Source organism: Dermacentor silvarum, chromosome 10, assembly GCF_013339745.2.
Source record: "Dermacentor silvarum isolate Dsil-2018 chromosome 10, BIME_Dsil_1.4, whole genome shotgun sequence".
NCBI lineage: Eukaryota > Metazoa > Arthropoda > Arachnida > Ixodida > Ixodidae > Dermacentor > Dermacentor silvarum.
Genome location: NC_051163.1, coordinates 2,350,926 through 2,364,022, shown reverse-complemented (window position 1 = coordinate 2,364,022; position 13,097 = coordinate 2,350,926). Strand labels below are relative to the sequence as shown.

Genomic DNA, 13,097 nt, shown 5'->3' with positions numbered 1-13,097 from the left:
AAAGAATCCGGGGTAGGATTTCTAGTGCATAGCAGCATAACGGGCACCATTGATGAATTCTACAGCATTAATGAGAGGGTAGCAGTCGTCGTAATAAAGCTGAATAGGAGGTACAAAAGTAGTACAAGCCTGCGCCCCAACCTCTAGTCACGATGATGAAGAAATAAAACAATTTTATGAAGATGTTGAATTAGCAATGAGAAAGGTGCAAACTCAGTACACACAGCTGTAATCATGGGCGACTTCAATGCAAAAGTGGGGGAAAAGCAGGTTGGTGGGCAAGCAATTGGCAACTACGGCATCGATTATAGGAACACTAGAGGACAGATGTTAGCATAATTCGTGTAAAGGAATAGGCTCCGAATAATGAATACCTTCTTCAGGAAGCGTAGCAACAGGAAGTGGACCTGGAACAGCCCTAATGGCGAAACAAGGAATGAAACAGATATAATATTGACGCGAAGTAAGCTGCTCACTCCAGGCACCGATCGTCATAAGTCAGCTGCCCACTACAGGCACAAGATCGCCAGAGAGAAGACGACGAAGGGCGCAGGTGTGCGCGCGTTCTCTTGACTGTCGGTCATCATTAAAGAAGGCTGTTCTCTTTCGGCGAGTTCGAATTAATTATCTTCGTGACAATATTCTCTGCCGATCCCAGCATAGCACAGAATGTAGAAGTGTTATGTAGGGTAAAGTGCAGTGACCATAGGTTATGAGGTCTGGGATTTCTCTAAATTTGAAGAGAGAAAAAGTAAAATTAGTCAAATTAGTTATGCTTCAGTTAGGCCAACCTAGACGCAGTGAGGGTAAAAGCGGACCAATTCAGGCTGGTGCTCGCAAACAGATATGCAGCTTTTAAACAGAAAGATGAAGATAACATAGAGGTAATGAATGTAACCGTAACTAGGCTGGTCTCGGAAGCAGCAATTGAAGTGGGAGGTAAGGCACCAAGGCAACCAGTAGGTAAGCTCTCCCAAGTAACAAATGACCTAATAAAGAAACGACAAAGCATAAAAGTGTCAAACTCAAGAGGTAAGATAGAATTCACTGAACTGTCAAAACTGATCATCAAAAAATAAAATAAGGGATATTCGAAATTCTAACGTGGGAAAGATCGAAGAAGCCGTAAAATATGGACGCAGCATGAAATCGGTGAGAAGAAAACTTGGCATAGGACAATGCAAGATGTATGCACTGAAAGATAAGCAGGGCAATATCAGCAATTTCGATGACATAGTAAAAGCAGCCGATGAATTCTATACTGACATGTACAGTACCCAGAGCAGCCAAGCTACCTTCATTCGAAGTAGTGATGAACAGGATACAGAGGCTCCTTCTATAACTAGCGATGAAGTTAGAAGGGCCTTGCAAGACATGACCAGGGGAAAAGCTGCTGGAGAAGATGAAATAACAGTCGATTTAATCAAAGATGGAGGAGATAACATGCTTGAAAAACTTACGGCCCTTTATACGCAATGCCTCACCACTTCAAGTGTACCAGTGAGCTGGAAGACCGCCAACATTATACTAATCCATAAGAAGCGAGACGTTAAAGAACTGAAGAATTATAGACCCATTAGCTTGCTTTCAGTATTGTATAAAATATTCACCAAGATAATTTCATATAGAATCATAGAAACACTTGACTTCAGTCAACCAAGACAGCAGGCTGGCTTTAGGAAGGGATATTTTACGATGGATCATATCCATGTCATCAATCAGGTAATAGAGAAATCTGCGGAGTACAATCAACGTCTTTATATGGCTTTCATAGATTATGAAAAGGCATTTGATTGAGTAGTGATACCAGCAGTCATAGAGGCATTGCGTAATCAAGGAGTACAGGAGGCATACGTGAACATTTTGGCAAATATCTACAAAGATTCCACAGCTACCTTGGTTCTCCACAAGAAAAGTAGGAAGTTACCTATCAAGAAAGGGGTCAGGCAAGGAGACACCATCTCTCCAATGATATTCACTGCATGCTTAGAAGAAGTATTCAAGCTCTTAGGCTGGGAAGGCTTAGGAGTGAGGATCAACGGCGAATATCTCAGCAACCTTCGGTTTGCAGATGACATTGTCCTATTCAGCAACAACGGAGACGAATTACAGCAAATTATTGAAGACCTTAATCGAGAAAGTGTAAGAAAAGTTGTCGCAGTTTCACCTGAAAGGCGAAGCATCAATTGCGATAGCAAATTTGTAGAGAGCTATACGGAGTAATGATATTAGCTTTATCAGCTGTATAAACTTGGACATGCAGCAGCACCGGCAACACGCAGAACTATTGTCGACGCCGTCGGCGTTTTGCCCGCGTTCGCTCAAAATGCGTGCGGCGTTGGTGACTGTTGCCGGAGCCTCTGATATAAATAGGCACTTGCTGCCGCAGCTAAACGTCGCCTCCCTTCCCTCCCCCTCCCCCACGGCCTCTCGCGCGTCGGAAGAAGGCGCGTTTGCTCTACATATATGGTGATTGTAAAGGAGGAAAGAGACGCTATACTTCTGCAGCCCTTAAGCCCAAACCGCATTCACGCGATTTTGTGCGCGACGGCGACGAGCGACGGCTTCGAGCGACGAAACGGGCCGTCGCGCGAACAGATCGCTTGGTCTTTTCGCTCAATCGCTCGGTTCTAGAAATCTAGAATTCGTCGCTCGTCGCCCGGAAGTGCTATGAGCGACTAGCCAATAGCGCGAAGTCGGAACTGGATATACATCAGTCAAGTACTACCGATTGTCACACGGAACGAGCAAACGACTAGATTTTGATACGTGCAAGGATAATAACGTAGTGCAAGACCTTTAGAAATATTTATGCTGCTCTTTACACTAAAACACATCAACTTAAGTTAACAAAGCAAGCGTCACGCCAGTTTCGGCGAGTATTTGCTGCCCTCATACCGGCAACACCGGGGAGACGTCGCTCGAAGTCGTCGCTCGCATGCGGTGCGACTTGTAGGCGACGAGCGACCGCGACAGCCATCTCCATCGCGTCGCTTGTCGCTGTCGCGCGCAAGATCGCGTGAATGCGGTTTATACTTTAAGCGAGCATGGCGCAGAACGCGCGTTTGTTCTCCGCCGTGCGTTCACTCCCCGTGAAAGCGCGCGCCCCTCGCGCCCTTTCACTCGCACATACAGCGTTCGGCGCGCGGCGACGATTTCATCTCCATTGACGTCATACGGAACCTCACGGCGACGGCGACGGCGACGGCGACGGCAGAAATCTGGTTGTGAGTGTCCATATAATTGCTATCGCAATAATTGGGTTGAAGATGAATATGCAGAAGACAAAGATAATGTTGAATAGCCTGGCAAGGGAACAAGAATTCAGGATCGCCAGTCAGCATCTAGAGTCTGTAAAGGAGTACGTTTATATAGGTCAATTACTCACAGGGGACCCTGATCACGAGAAAGAAATTTACAGAAGAATAAAATTGGGTTGGAGTGCATACGGCAGGAATTGCCAAATCCTGACTGGGAGCTTACCACTGTCGTTGAAAAGAAAAGTGTACAATCATTGCATTCTACCGGTGCTAACATATGGGGCAGAAACTTGGAGGCTAACAAAGAAGCTCGAGAACAAGTTAAGGACCGCACAAATAGCGATGGAACGAAAAATGTTAGTCCTGACGTTAAGGGACAGGAAGAGAGCGGTGTGGATCAGAGAGCAAACGGGGATAGCAGATATTCTAATTGACATTACGAGAAAAAATATTGAGCTGGGCAGGCCTTGTAACGCGTAGGATGGATAACCGTTGGGCCATTAGAGTTAAGAATGTATACCCAGAGAAGGGAAGCGCAGTCGAGGATGGCAGAAAACTAGATGGTGTGATAAAGTTGGGAAATTTGCAGCCGCAAATTGGAATCAGTTAGCGCAAGACAGGGGTAAATTGGAGATCGCAGGGCGAGGTCTTCGTCCTGCAGTGGACATAAAATATAGGCTGATGATAAATATAGGCTTTCCTTTGCGCACTTAAGTGCGGAAGAAAAGAAACAGAGTGAATAAGGGTTAGCGAAAGAACGCCCGCCTCGGCTGCGGGAGGCTGTGGGTTCGATTCCCACCGCCGCCGGGCACCCACTGGTTCAAAAGGGTACAAGCGTACCCCGGCCTGGCGTTCGGCTTCCTTCAGGGGTGATACGCTTGGGAAAGGAGCCTGCGCCCTGAATTCCCGTCGAAACCAACGTGAGCACGGAAAACAAGTGGTGTCTGGGCCGCTCCCAAGGCGGTCATTTCCCATGTGGCGCCCCAAGCACCTATTGAGGTGGGGGCACCTTCGGGTTGAGGTCAAACACCACTTTCCAAGCGATGAGGTCCCATAATGGCCGAGCACCAGGCCGGGGGCGCGCTCGTACCTATTTTACCGGTAGGTACCCGGCGGCAGCACTTGCCTCCCACAGCTGGGGCGGATGCTCGTCTACAAGGCCGTCTGTGGTTGGACAAGAGGCGCCCAGAGACAACAGCTGAAATCTCTATTGGGCCCTCTTTCGAGACGTGAACCCCCACGACAGCCGAGCACCAGGTCAGGGGACATCTCTACCCATGAGAAAAACCGGTGGGTTCCCGGCGGCACCGGGATTTGAACTCGGTGCCTCCCGCATACGAGGCGGATGCTCTACCGCTAGGCCATCGCCGCGCTTGTCAAAAATCATCTCATGAACTTGGTCGAACTCACCCACATCGCTATTCTTTTCTAATAAATCCATCAAGATTACTCCACATATCAATTGTTGATGGAAGGAAGACAATTTTTAAGCAATCCAGCTGCGACCTGAGGCCTGTTTTGGGCACAGAGCTGTTGGTAAACGGAATAGGCACGTCGATGTGAACAAGTGAACTAACAATTTGGTGAAGCATGACAAGGCGTTCCCATGTGCGTCTCTGACTGAACAAATAAATAGCAAAGCATGCGAGGAGGGTGAGAAATGCCCATCCCACATGCCATACATAAATCTCTCCTTCCCTCAACAACTTCTATGTGGAATAATCTTGATGGATCTATTAGAAAGCTGCCCACGGATCTCTCTCTCTCTCTCATATATATATATATATATATATATATATATATATATATATATATATATATATATACAGCGTTTCAGCAGTATCTGAGATCCGTGGGCAGCTTCCGACTAGATCCATCACGTATATACGTTGTATGTTAGTATTTACTGCACGTTTCTGTTGGTTGACCCTGTTACATTCTGGAAACGTGTTCCTGTATCTCAAGTTTTCAAGCGAAGTTTGCATTGCCTCACTCATGTCGGCGTCGGTGTTGGTGTTGGCGTACGAAAAAACCCGAGCCACGCGAAAATAAAAATTGCTCGCCGGGGAATCGAACCACCGACCTCCGAGTTGCGAGACCGCCACGCTAATCGATTCAGCTACTACGGTCGTTTTTTTTTTTTTTTTTCTTTATTGCCTTGCTTTGACACACAACATTTCACAAAAGGAACAGTACAATATACAATTACAATACACAGTAGGGGAAGACGTATTCAACCACCATCGTGCTGGCTGCGTCTAATTAGAATTCGCGCAGATCCACAAGCGGCTCTACTCTCGATAGCCACTCGGGGGGTTCCGCTAATGCCTTATTGATTTCAACAAACCAGTGCATGCTCTCACAAAAATAAATTCGTGCAGGCCGTGCATCCTTATCAACGTAATATCCTGCCATTCTGAACCGCTAAATACAGTGGAGGCCCATAAGCATGATTAAATCAAAAGGCACGCCATCCTCGTTATGTACGCTTATGTACCGAATGCTATAAGGGTCAAGTGGAAATTCTTTCCGTACTGTTCTCTGTAAGACGTCCCCCCCCAAAAAAAACGCCTTCCCAACAGTGTAAAAAAAATGTCGCAGTTTCGCCCGAAAGGCGAAGCATCGATTGCGATAGCTGCGCTCTTCGAGTGAGCCTCTCGCCCACTTGGAGAGAGAGAAGCACGCACCGGAGGCAACGCGAATTTCTCGGCAGCGTTTCTCACTTTGCAGCAGCAGCTCTACGCAGCACATAAACACTTCTGGACGCAGGAACCAAGGTTTCTGTTGGACGGCTGCCGCCACGGTTTCGGTGATCCTTCACTACTGACCGTTCCAGTTTGGCCGCGCCGAGCACCGCCTGACATAGCCAGTTGCCTCGTGCCTTTTCCACGAGAGCCATTGACCGCTATCCTGCGTGGATCCTGGATCAACAGCGTTCATCTTCTGCGCAGATCACCAGCTCGAATTCCGGCAAAACGCGGCGGCACGCCTCGTCCAACGTCACTTTGCAGCAGCAGTTACGGCTATACGCAGCACACTGGCCTAAACACTTCTGGACGCTTTCGCAGGTTGGTGTCTTTTGTGAATTGCATTCTAACTAGGCCTTTGTCTTGCCGTGGCTGCTGCTGCAGGTGATTTTTGTCCCTTTTCTATGCAACTCAACTCTACCATTTAGCTGTGATGCTAAGTACACGCTTCATGGCAAACACCTGCGTTGCTTGTCACAAGTCTATCCCAACCGATCAAGTGCATTTATCCTGTTCAGAGTGCAATTATGAATATCATTTTGGTTCATGCTCAGGTGTAACAGAGAGCGCGTACAAAAAGAAATCAGCAGAGGTCAGAATCTCTTGGAAATGCACAACCTGTAAGACCTCAAATGCTCGAGGTAACCAAAGTAATGCAAAAGAAAAAAATGAGTGGTGAAATAGACCTAGCAAAAGAAATTGTTGAAATACACCAGAAGCTTTTGGCGCTGCTCTCGATGAAAGCAAAAGTTGATGCTCTTGAAGGCATTATTACCACCGTTGATGCCATTAAAAAGTCTGTGCAAACAATGTCTACCAAGTACGATGAAGTAATGAACCAAATGAAGAAGCAAAACACCGACATAGACGGCCTCAGGACGCGGGTGAAAAAGCTTGAGGAGCGTGCAGCAGAACAATAAATAGGCAAGCTTAAGCAAGATATGAACAATCTAGACCAGTACAGTAGACGACTGAACCTCGAAATACATGGGCTACCGCAACAAATGAACGAAAATATACTGGAAAAACTGAACATTTTGGCTAATGACTTGGAACTTCCGAGGTTGTCTGAGTCCGATATAGAGGCTGCCCACCGGCTTCCTATCAGAGCAGGAAAAGACGAGGTCGATAAGCCCGCCCCTATCTTGGTACGCTTCTCATCTCGCCTGACACGAGATAACTGGCTCAAAAAGCGAACGGATCTAAGAAAAGCAAAGTCGAAGATCTTCTTCAATGAAAATCTGACTGCGCAAAACAAAAAGCTATTTTATTTATTTATTTATTTATTTATTTATTTATTTATTTATTTATTCAACATACCCCTAAAGGCCCTCCAGTAGAGGGTATTACATAGGGAGGGGGGGGGGGGCGATAGCTGATCATACTGTCATAACACTTTATGACAAAAATGCAACGAAAGCGACAAAATATGCAGACACAACTTTGTGTAAAAAAATGAAAGTTTGGATAAAACGGAAGTAGCACAAAATTAGCATACATTTGAACACTTGATACACCTGGAATTCCGAATACATAAGAGGCATTAACAAGAGAATAACTGCAAAAGAATATCGGATGGACAGCGAAGGCACCAGAAAAAGAAAAACAAAAGTACAATTTTACATTGCGCAAACACGTCACATTCGGATATGCGTACGCAGCTTTTGTTGAAATTTATCGGGGTGAACTTCAGTAGCAAAGTCTGATGGTAGGTTATTCCAGTCAAGAATGGTTCTGGGTATAAATGACTGCGCGTAAAGGGCGTTTGACTTTGAAAGGGTGATCTCGGCGAGGAAAAATGACGGAGGGTGATAGAAAGAAGTCATCATCTAAATGCTCGTGATGATAAAGTTTATGAAAGAGAGACAGCCGCGCGTGTTTCCGTCGTAATGATAGGGGATCTAATTCGGCACGATTTTTAAAGATGTAACACTAGAGTACGGGGAATAGTCTGAAAAGATAAAACGAGCAGCACGGCTTTGCAAGGATTCAATGTTACGTATGATGTAGTCCTGGTTCGGATCCCAGATGGCACATGCATATTCCATTTTTGGCATGATTAAAGTGGTGTACGCGAGTTTCTTTAGGTGTGAAGGCGCTTGCTTTAGTCTGTGTTTGATTAAACCAAAAGTGCGGTTAGCAGATGCAAGAGTAATGTTGATGTGATGATGCCATGTCAGATCCGATTAAAAATTGACTCCTAGATATTTATACGTGTTAGTAAACTCAACAGTATTATTATCAAGGGAGTATGACGTGGAAATGCGACACGAGGAGCGTGAAAATGACATGCACTTAGTTTTAGTATAATTTAGGGTCATTTGCCAGTCAGAACACCATGTATTTGGCAGATGAGATGTAAAGCCCGCGAACTGGATTATCAGTTTTCTTGGATTAAAGTTGGTAAGTTATTTATGCGGCGAAGCTCACGTCATCGCATTGTTAGAATAAGAACAGCCGAGGATTTGGAAGGGGTGCGATAGCTTAAAATGTTATCCGCTTTGTTTTATTCTTTTTATATCAACCTAGCTCATGGCTTCGTTCTCTCGGTTGCATGGCTATTATGATGCTACTTCTTTTCAGCAACTGAAAGCTATGAGGGATGCAAAGCAGCTGTCTTTGCTAAATTTAAACACGCGAAGTTTAAGACACAAACAAGAGTCCGTAGGCCTGTTATTGGATACACTCGATCACAATTTCGACATTTTAACATTCACAGAAACCTGGTTTTCTGATGATTGCCCCGATGTGCATTTCCCTGGGTACAATTGTAATACGATATCGCGAAGAAACAGAATTGGAGGTGGTCTGGCTATTTATGTCACAAACCAACTCTATTATGAAACAAACTCAGAATACTCATGAATAAATCATGGGCACAATTGTTGTCCTTGTGTACAGACCACCTTCTGGTTCTGTTGCCGCGTTCTTAATTTATCTTGAAAGTGTTCTAGAGTACTGTTGTCAGTCTGGACTACCTGCGATCTTTTGTGGCGACTTCAACATCGACTTAGTATCAACAACGGGAAATAAGCAAAATCGCTGTGATATTTTCTGTTCTTTTGGATATCAAAATGTAATTAACATACCGCCAAGAATTACGGATGCCTCTGAAACCTTGCTAGATCTGTGTTTTACCAACTATCAGCCACGTGAATGCGATGCAGGGGTACTGATATCTGATTTAAGTGATCACTTGCCCCTTTTTTTTTTTTTTCATGCCCTACTTGACCAGACATAACCAAAGCGCACAAAATACATCCGTCACGTGCAGAATAATATCTATGGGCAAAATTGACGTTTTTAAACGCTTAGTAGCAGGTACTAACTGGAACCCTGTAATGAAAATAAATGACCCCGTGGCTTCATATGGGCTCTTTTTACGTATTATCAAAGACCTTTATTACATTGCATTTCCTATGGTAGCAGTTAGAAAACACCAGAAATCCAGGAAGCCGTGGTTAAATTCAGGCCTTTTGAGGAGAATAGAAGAGCGTGACAAGCTATTCAGTTTATTTATCAAAACCAAAAACACCTTAGCCAAATATAAAAAAATAAGAAATAAATTAGGCTCAGATATAAAGCATGCACGTGCCGCATATTATGAAAATATGTTTGCTAACGTATCCAATGATTCGAAAAAAGTATGTAAAAGGGTAAACGACCTTATGCTTAAAGATGACAAATCTGTTTTATCGGAGATTATGATGAATCCTGCTCGGGTGCAGTGCTTGCCAATAAGTTCAATGAGCATTTCCTGAAAGCTGGCCTTTCGACGACCTGTGTCGACGAAAATAGCAGTTATACTTCGTACGTCACTGACAATGTTGTATCCTCAGTTTTTTTTGTTCCCTACAATTGAATCCGAAATATACACACTATTGCAAAAAATAAAAAATGACTGCGCATGCGGCGTAGATGAATTAAAGCCCCAACCTATTAAAGCAGTTGCCCACATTATAAGTCAGCCACTATCGCATATATGTAACACAATTCTCAGTTCTGGTATTTTCCCTGATGATTTAAAGATCGCAAGGGTATCGGTTATTTTTAAGGGTGATAATAAGAATGATTTTAATAATTATAGGCCAATCTTATTATTGTCTATTTTCTCTAAAGTTTTTGAGCAGGTTATTTCTAACTATTTACTGCAGGAAAAGGTGATCTTATATAAAACAACAATATGGTTTCCAAAAGAAGAAATCTACCGAAACGGCCTTCCTAGATATTAAAGAAAAAATACTTGACAATTTTGAACATAAATTACTCACCTTAGGAGTCTTTCTCGACTTCAAGAAGGCTTTTGATTCAGTTAAGCACCATATCTTGTTACTGAAACTGCCTGAATACGGAATTAGGGGAATGGCTTTAGAACTAATAAAAAGTTATTTAACTAATCGTCAGTAGTATACTGGGATTAATGATACTAAATCTAACATGGGTAAAATCACATGTGGTGTTTCACAAGGGTCAATCCTAGGCCCTTTGCTTTTTATGATTTATGTTAACGACATTCCTAACAAACCACTTACACCAGACATAATTCTATGCGCTGATGACACCAATGCATTCTTCTCTGGTAACGCGCTCAATATTCTTGAACAACAAGCAAATCTTTGGTTGAGACACCTATCTGACTGGCTAAAAAATATAAGACTAGAACTAAACACTAAAAAAACGAAATATGTTTTATTCCGCCCACGTAATAAGACTATCACAAGAGAAGCTAACAAAACTTTTGAGGGGCAAAAAATTGAACGCGTCACAGCACATAAATTTCTTGGGGTACTTTTTCAAGAGCACTTAGACTGGTTCTTGCACACCAATTACGTCCGCTCCAGCATATCTACGGGTATTATTTGTAAATTACGACAACTGCTTCCACAATGGTTAAAAAAACAACAACACTATATTACACAATAGTTCACTCGCACATCCACTACTGCCTTCTTGTGTGGGGGAGTACGTACGACTAAATCAAACACGGATAAAATTCACGTCTTACAAAAGAAAGCGATACGACTAATCGAACGAGTACCACAGAGGTTTCATACGGCGCCTCTTTAAAAAGAAAAAGCATGAAATACTAACCATTACAAACGTCATGAAAAAAAAAGTTGGCGATGGTCATTTACGATTAAGTAAAATCTAATCATACAGGTTTTTTCAGAGGCATCTTGCGAAAAACCACTGCCACAACCTACGTCATAAGACTTATAGGAAAGAAAAACCGCTCACAAATTACGGATATGAGAAACTGAGCTATCAGATTCCACATTTTTTAAACCAACACCCTTTTCTAGCTACCCTGATTGAGGAGATCGGTTCATACCGTGCTTTTAAAAGCAAGGTACATTCATATTTATTATCAATACAAACATAAATCTTGTTCACGTTTTATGTTGTCAAAAGTATTTGCTGTTGTTTTTCTTTCACTTTGTGTCATTTGGAAGTCGTTAAAATCAATTCATTCGATGTCATATTTTTGGTTTCACTTGTATACATTCCTGTGCCCTAAATGGGAAAATTATCTTTTACGTTATCGTTTAAGCGTTATTGTACTGAGCTGCTTCTTCTGTCGTATGGCCATTTTTTTTCTGCTCTGTAATAGCTCTTGCGTAATTGTAACACTGTGCATTGTGTCTGTTTGGGGGTGAATTTGGGTTCTCGGGGGGCAGGCTTTTTTTGCCTTTTCGCCGGTCCCCTAGGCAACTGTATATGTGTGTATATATGCATATATGTATGTATATATTTTTTATTCGTTGCCTGAAATAAACTTCAAACTTCAGGGCATTTCGGAGAGCAGGCCTCGCTAGATGTTCACAGGAAGTCCGCCTCATACACAAGGTGTTTCCACAGTTTAGGTTGTGTCATTGCTTCAATGTTAAGCGCATTACCATCGACAGTCGTTGTAATTTCTGCCGATTTTTTTTTATCGTAAGGGTTGCAAATACAGCGATCACCACGATTTTAAATTTCGTGGACCTGTTTACTTCCCTTTTTTCAGCTGATCCTGCTGCTTGCACACACACACTTTCTTGCGTGCGCTTGCGCCGACTTGCATACCCGATAAAACGCTAGTATGTGCCAATTACGAGGCGCAATCGCATTGCTTGTAATGCTTTGTAATGGAAAACTAGATAGCCGCATGCTAGTTTGTTGCCTCTTTTTACATTGCACTTGTGCTGTTTCAGTTTTTCGTTGAGGCAATGACCAGTCTGGGAGACGTAAGTTTGGCCACACAAAAATGAAACAGCGCGAGAAAACGGCTATGACATTGAACAAAATGGTCAACTTCTAGCCAGTCTGCTTTTGCCAAATGTATATAAAGAAATCTGCATTGCGTCCATGTTGAGCTAAATATAGTTTAGCGAGGCGTATTGTTGATTGCTCATGTCTTCGTCTGCTTGATTGCAATGTCATCTCACAGGCGGTTTTAATGCCTTAAGTTTCATAGGCGGCCAATTTCCTGATCCAAATACAGTAATACCCCGGGAACTCTAAGTAGTAAAAACTGAAAGAAATTCGATATAAGCGTAGTTTCGAAATAGCCGAATTCACGAAAATATAAGCATAACCACCGCGTAAAGCCAACATGACGCATTTTCAACATGGCGCCGGTAACCGCCGACTTCCTCACTAAAGCTCAGTTTACCAGGAGCGGTACTTTAGTAAATCATTTTGCGATATTATGTGTGACCCAGCAACCGACACATCGGTCGTATATAGGCAACAGCAAACGTAAGCGCAAGCGCAGATGCATGTTGACAGCGTGTTCGAAACCGAGTCACGCTAGAAATCTCGCGAACGTGCTCGGTTCCCCGGAGTTTTCGACCGAGGGTAACCTCCACAGAGCGTCGTTCTGACTTGTCAAGGACTGGGCTAGCTGGTTATTCATACTGGTAAGAAGAAACACGGGGACGAATAGCAGACACGGACAAACTTGTCCGTGTCTGCTATTCGTCCCCGTGTTTCTTCTCGCGCTGTCCAGTCGTTCTGACAAAGCGCGAAAATGAACTGCACCGGATAAGCCATCGCTACAAAATCCCGCCCTTAAATAAAGGGGGTGGGGAAATACCGGGCACAGATG

The 13,097-nt window shown here is 43.6% G+C and overlaps 1 protein-coding gene across 1 annotated transcript in view; it reads right to left on the bottom strand.

Annotated features, from left to right (window-relative positions):
• The window catches only part of LOC119466566 (uncharacterized), a 235,383-nt gene that overhangs the window by 79,377 nt on the left and 142,909 nt on the right, over positions 1–13,097 (bottom strand). The gene's annotated exons all lie outside the window — the stretch shown is intronic.